This window comes from Lepisosteus platostomus, chromosome 1 (assembly GCF_059453375.1).
Source record: "Lepisosteus platostomus isolate fLepPlt1 chromosome 1, fLepPlt1.hap1, whole genome shotgun sequence".
In the NCBI taxonomy this organism is placed as follows: Eukaryota; Metazoa; Chordata; class Actinopteri; order Semionotiformes; family Lepisosteidae; genus Lepisosteus; species Lepisosteus platostomus.
In genome coordinates this window covers 65,774,643-65,780,894 of record NC_142611.1, presented here as the reverse complement: position 1 = coordinate 65,780,894, position 6,252 = coordinate 65,774,643, and the positions used below count along the sequence as shown (strand labels likewise).

General features: G+C 43.8%; 1 long non-coding RNA gene across 1 annotated transcript in view; it reads left to right on the top strand.

The window, feature by feature from the left end:
• Window positions 1-6,252, top strand: part of LOC148678486 (uncharacterized) — a 30,669-nt gene that overhangs the window by 16,326 nt on the left and 8,091 nt on the right. The window contains exons 2-3 of the long non-coding RNA XR_015939186.1: window positions 1,956-2,019; window positions 4,777-4,825. This is a non-coding gene — a long non-coding RNA (uncharacterized LOC148678486). The remainder of the gene's footprint in view (window positions 1-1,955; window positions 2,020-4,776; window positions 4,826-6,252) is intronic.

Genomic DNA, 6,252 nt, shown 5'->3' with positions numbered 1-6,252 from the left:
GTAAATCGTAGACTCACAATTCAGGTATCCTTCAGACCACTGGTCATGTTTTCTCGCTCTAACCTACTATATACTATAACGTACTATATAAAAACATTTACCTTCAAGGACTACAAGCTCTTAATTGGTCAGAGAACATGAAATAAAGCACCACAGGGTCTACTGACGCTAATGCCTTGTTCGGTGGGTTGGGATGGGTGTCCTTCATCTATACGTAGTAGGGCTGGGAACCATTAAAGAGACAGGTCATATTTTCGCCATCGAAGACGTTACATAAACAAAACAAAAAAAGGTTTTCTATGCCCTTTTGGGAATTGTCCATGAACTTAAGGTTTTTTAGGGAATAACAAACTTCCATTTTAAGGCGTATGCATACATTTCCTAGATGGGATAGCTAAAAAAACGCGCTCAGGAATAACAGACGGGAAATTCAAGTGCAAATAAGCTCTTCCCAGATCTCCTCTCGTCTCTTGAAGGATTCCAGAGCAGAGCTGGCTGGTGTAAAACCGCTCTATTTTCAGCCCGAGTGCGTCTCCTCCTTATTTTTGTCCGTGACCTTCATAACCTCATTTCATCACGAAGTAGGCAGTGCGATTGACTCCGTCCCTTAAATGATCTCACCTTGAATCAGATCCTTCTTGCGGCGTCCTCCTCCAGATGAAAGAGGTTCGATTCTAGTCCCCCGTCTCTTTGTGACATTCCTGTGGGGTTAGGCTTTATTTTCCCAATCTGTGATTCTGGCTGGATTGTCACTTTTGCGTCTTGTGGAGGGCTCGACTGAAGCGTCTTAGTGGCACAAGAGTCAAGGGATTCTTCAGTGTCAGCGTAACAGAACTCCGAGTGCAAAGATGTGCTTGTTACAGTGATGGGCAAAAATTCCCACTTTCGAAGAGAGAACGGTCTCTGGTCTGGTGCTTATGTAGGCTGTGCACCTTGGGCAGTTAGTAGTAGTTACTAGTAGTTGTGCCTGCAATGGCCCATCAAATCCTGTGTGCAGTCATTGATGCTCTATTAATACATGATGCATGCACTGTACTGAAGCTCCTATTACTTATGAAGTGGTATGTTTTATTTCAGGACAAAGCAGCCAGATATTTATGGTAATCCCACCACCAATTTTCTAATTACTTTACCTAGTACAGAGTCGGGGGGGGGATACAACTGTATGCAAAGAGGGATACAACCTGGACAGAACGCCAGTCCATGGCAGATCACACGCAGACAGAAACACAGTCACACCTGGGACAGTTTTCCCAGAAGCCACTTAATCTACCAGCATGTCCCGTAACTGTGGGAGGAAAGCAGAGCACTTGGAGGAAAGTCACACAAACATGGGGAGAGCATGCAAACTCCACAGAAGAAGCCATGGCCCCAGCACTGCAAAGCAGCAAAACTAATCTGCAATACTAACAGCAATACTAACCTGAAGAAGGCCCCACGGGCGAAACGTTGTGTTTTCTTTCTTCTTTTTTTCAGCATGGAATAAACCTATTACTTGTTCCTTTGCAGCCTACGCATGCTGACGCAGCTACCCACCTGAACTACTAATCACTGGGCTACCATGCCGCCGATATCTGCAGTACTCGTCTTGATTTTTCAGTGTATTAAATACTACATACGGCATTTAAAATGGCGAATTTCTTGGCGAATGTCAGTAGCATAATGAAATATCTTTAGTGATTATACATTCATTTGGTAAAAAAAGGGGGTAAACTGTCATTTTCTATACTGGTGACACCGGTGGCCTTGGTCTCTTAGAGATAATGGATGGAGAAAAAGTCCAATCTTCGGAAAATAAAGGAATCATCCCCGACTGCAGCAGGCCGTTTCTGAAAAGATATCCTTTTCAACTTCTGTCGCTTCCCATCAAAGTTGCATTAGAAAGCAGAAAGAAAAACCAAGCCACCTATGCATGTCAGACTGAGTGATTTCTTTTTGTCCCCTTTTTTTTCCAGCTCGGGAGCAGGCAACATGTCCCCTGGGTTCGCGTGCATCGGAAAACCGGCCAGCATTTAAATGGTAATGCCGAGATGCTCGCAGAGCCCTCCCAGCCCACACACACGCGCACACACCAGTGCGCTCTCCCCCGTTCCATCTCATCCCAAGCCCATCAATAACAAATTTAAAAAACAAATTATGGCCATACGCTGAGGCTGAAAAGCTCGGTAGCAGAGCAGGAAAAATGACAATTTTCTTCGACAAAGGGATGCATTAGCTCTGGGTGACCTTCCCACTTTTGTCTCTCGCAGCGCTCCTCAATGGGATCGCGCCCCATGCACTAATCCAGCAGCCCTGCCACTTCTCCCTCGTACACCAGACACACAATGACAAACCTTTCAATGCATTTTAGCCCCATCCTTGCTTGGCTGCCCGGGGGAGGCTGCAGCACTGCCCCCTGCTTGGTGTTGAAAGTGGAGGCGGTCAGCAGTGACCCATAAGTAAAGGCCAGGCGACCCTTGACCCGTAAGGTAGAGCAGCCTCACTCGCTCTTCACATCCCCTGCCTGAAGGCTGGATAAAGGCCGCTGCTCTCGTCAACCCTGGGCTCGTGACAGCAAACCTCCGCTCCAGTGTGGCGCTGTAAACCGCAGACTCGTGAAGTTACAGGGTTCCTGTAGAGCCCAGAAACATTTTACAGCACAGAGGCTAAAGCGGTGAGGATGCTACAGGGGATGTGGACAACCTCAACCAACCTGTTGTCACTTTTATCGCTATCCCAGAATCACTGGCGGTTGTTTCTCTATTGTCGGTAGCAGCTTTTGACTCAAGCAAGAAGGGTCTCAGAAAAGCTTTAGTGCTTCCTCTTGAGCGGCATAGTTGTGGGGAACCCTAAAACAAGGCACACGGGACTCTGAAACTCCACAGAGAAGTGTACTGTACTTCCCCACTTCCTTCATTCATCTTAAGCCATTAAGCTTTGTGTTCTTGTTAACAGTGAAGTTGAGAGGCTGTAGGAGTCAGAAATTTATTGCCAACTTGTTTTGTTACGTTGTCTGCTGAGCGGAGTTTTAATAGAAACAGGCAACGCATGAAGTAGAGAGCAGTCTTTGCCCTTTTTGTTACAGAAACGCCTGTAACTGAAATGTACTAATTAAAATTTAACCTGCAGTAGGACCTCGTGAATGGAAATAAAACTTATTATACATTTCAGAAGAGAAGCTCTTGACCAAAGTCGTCACTGGGCTTTGTTCAGGAGGATTTAACTGACTTGTTTTTTGTTAAGGACAGAATGAAAAAAAAGACCACACACATTTATTTGAAGGTTACACATAATAACAATACGGCTGATGCTCTCTATTAATTTTTTAGATAATCTGCCTCCTACCATTTGATTGTTGAGCTGCTGCCCATCTCAGTCTGTCCCGGACTGGCCCATTGCTGTATCTACATGTCCAGATTGCCAGAATTAAATAATCCTGAGCCGGATTTTTATATGCGTCAATCCAGGAAACATGAGACATGACCTGACCAGACACATGCCCACTGCCCTGGACACATGATAACTAGCAGCAGAATTTCAAAATATAGCGAGTAGCCCATGCACAATCATTGTCCAGTTATTACATGTGGATAAGGTGGCGATCCTACCTGTAAACTAGTCTCTAATACGTGTTCTGTATTTTGTTCCTGTCGTTGAACTTTACCCTGTTTGTCATGTGACTCCACGGAGGGGGGGGGGTGTTCGTCTTCTCTCCCGAACTCTAGTCCCCAAACTCTGTGTCAACTCACAAACGAAACCAACGTATTGCTGAAATAATTACACAGTAATGCTGCTTCAACTTAAACAGAACACTTCTCTTAGAAGCAAGGGATACTTTTCTGATCGATATCATCTTAGGTCTAGACTCGCTGATACACTTGAGGACTACAAACCCCCCACCTTTCTCCTTTCAGCAGAATGACCGACTCTGCACGGGGTGATTAATCATCACGGCCAGAGTTATTAGTTGCAGTTCCAGTGTATTGTTTTAAAGAGTTGGCTGTGATTGGGAGATGAGTTTTGCAGAATAGCTGAGTTTTTCCCCTTGTCGAGCTAGGACGGTAATTAGGCGTTCACTAAGCAGAAGGGCTGTCAGGCTGATTTACTGTTTGTTTGTGCGCTGCTTGCCAGCAGAGGTGGAAACCCAAACAAGACTCTTGTCACTACTGCCCTCGTATCGGAAATCTACTCATTAAAAGTGGATTTTTAAAGCCCCCCCCCCCCCCATCAATGAAAACAGGGGGTTTTCTTAAATTTGAAAATAAAGTCCCCTCTCTTTGCCATCTCAGACACATGTTCAAACACACAATCCCATTAACTGGCTCTTTTGCATTCCATCCATTAGGAAAATTCGGTCAGCTCAGCTATGCAGCACATCTGTGGTAATTTTCATTTAAATCTACCAAGAATATACTAGGGCAGCACAATTGTTCAGTTCCTGGGGTGCTGTCTCCTTGGAGTTTGTATGTTCTCCTCGTTTTCACGTGGGTTTCCTCCAAGTACTCTGGTTTTCATCTATCAGTCCAAAGACAGGTTAATGGGTTCTGGGACAGCTGGCCCTGGTGTGAGTACATGCGTGCCATGGAATGGACTGGTGTCCCATCCAAGGTGTATCCTGCCTTACGCCCATTGCTTGCCAAGATAGGCTCTGGCTCCCCCCCTGAACCTGTACTGGATAAAGCATGGAAGAATATAATACTGACCGATTGTGGACCTGTGATATTAGCTTTGTTTCGTATCTACTAATGAAATTAAGTTTTTAAAATGATACTAAATTGGATTCTGGCCTTATTTCAGGTCCCAATACAAGACTCTGAACACTGGAAACCCTAGTAGACGCCTTCAAGTAAGTCAGCGCTTTCAAATTGTTATACGCTAGTTTTTGTTTAAGTAATTTAAATTTCGTATTTTGTTCTCTTTTGTTTATTTTGTTATACAGTGCGTTGAGTTTATGTACCATGAAATTCACTATATAAAATAACAGCCACTACACCTACTGTGTTCACAGACTTTGAGGTTAATAACCTGAAAGTCTTTCTTAAGATTAAGATCACTTTATTGGCCATATATAATTTCTTGTATTAGGAATTTGTCTTTTCACATACAGTACCCCAACTTGCTCTCCATGAGACACACAGACAGGGAGAGAAGCTTGGGGTCAGAGCGCAGGGTCAGCCATTTATATGGCATCCCTGGAGCAGTTGGGGTTAAGGGCCTTGCTCAGGGGCCCAACAGAGTAGGATTCCACTGCCGGCTGCAGGATTTGAACCAGCAACCTTCCAGCCACAGGCACAGATCCTTAGCCACAGAGCCACCGCACAGCCTTAACATAATTTCTGACTTATTATCTTCAAAACTTGGTTAAAGACTCATTGGATTTTAATTAAATATGCTATATTTTAATGATACATGCTGTGTAAGGTATATTGAGTTATCCTTGGTATGTATTTTAAATGATATATTTAATAGTTTCTCCATTATTTATTTTTTTGCTTAAGTCCCACAGCTCCCTTACAATGCACAGCATGAATGAAAGTAAACTAAATAAAAGCTGATTGAATGTTATCAATATTATTAGGAAGCATAAAAGTGGAAAAGCAAAATGTCCGTCTTCAAACACATACAGATATGGAAAGAGACTTTTTACCGCAAAGCTTAAACCAGGGTGAGGGCTAATCAGAGTGTTTTTTGTAAGCTGTTTTGTTGCTGTGTTATTGGAATACATCCACTGTCACAAAACTAACAGGTGCAGAATCATTACACAGACACACACACTCTAGTTTGGATTCTTATTGACCTAAAGATCTCCCACTGACTCTCAATCTTTACTCATTTTTCTGTACTCCACTGAACGAGACCTCCAAAAGGGGTGAACATGGGCCCCAAACTAATGTGTTTGGCACATCTAAATTTAAAGATTTTGTTTTTAAATTTGTCCTTTCATCATCGGTTAGTCACGCGTTACAGTTGTGGTGGGAACATTGTTTCAGATCATGTTCCCAAATGGCTAGAAATATATGTCTACACACACACAGAGACAGACACAGAGTATACAGCAGGGGACTTAAGCTCAAAGCATCAACTTAAATGAGGTGAAGAAGCGCATGCATGTAAATGCTGGGGGGTGGCAGAGTGTGAGGGAGATGATACTGTGAAAATGTAACTCATTTGCTTGGAACAGGTTCATTCATTACTGCCGGTGAAACGACACAGGCCATCTCTGGAAGAGAAGAGCGATTGCACAGAGCCGACCCAGACGGGGGTAAACATCAG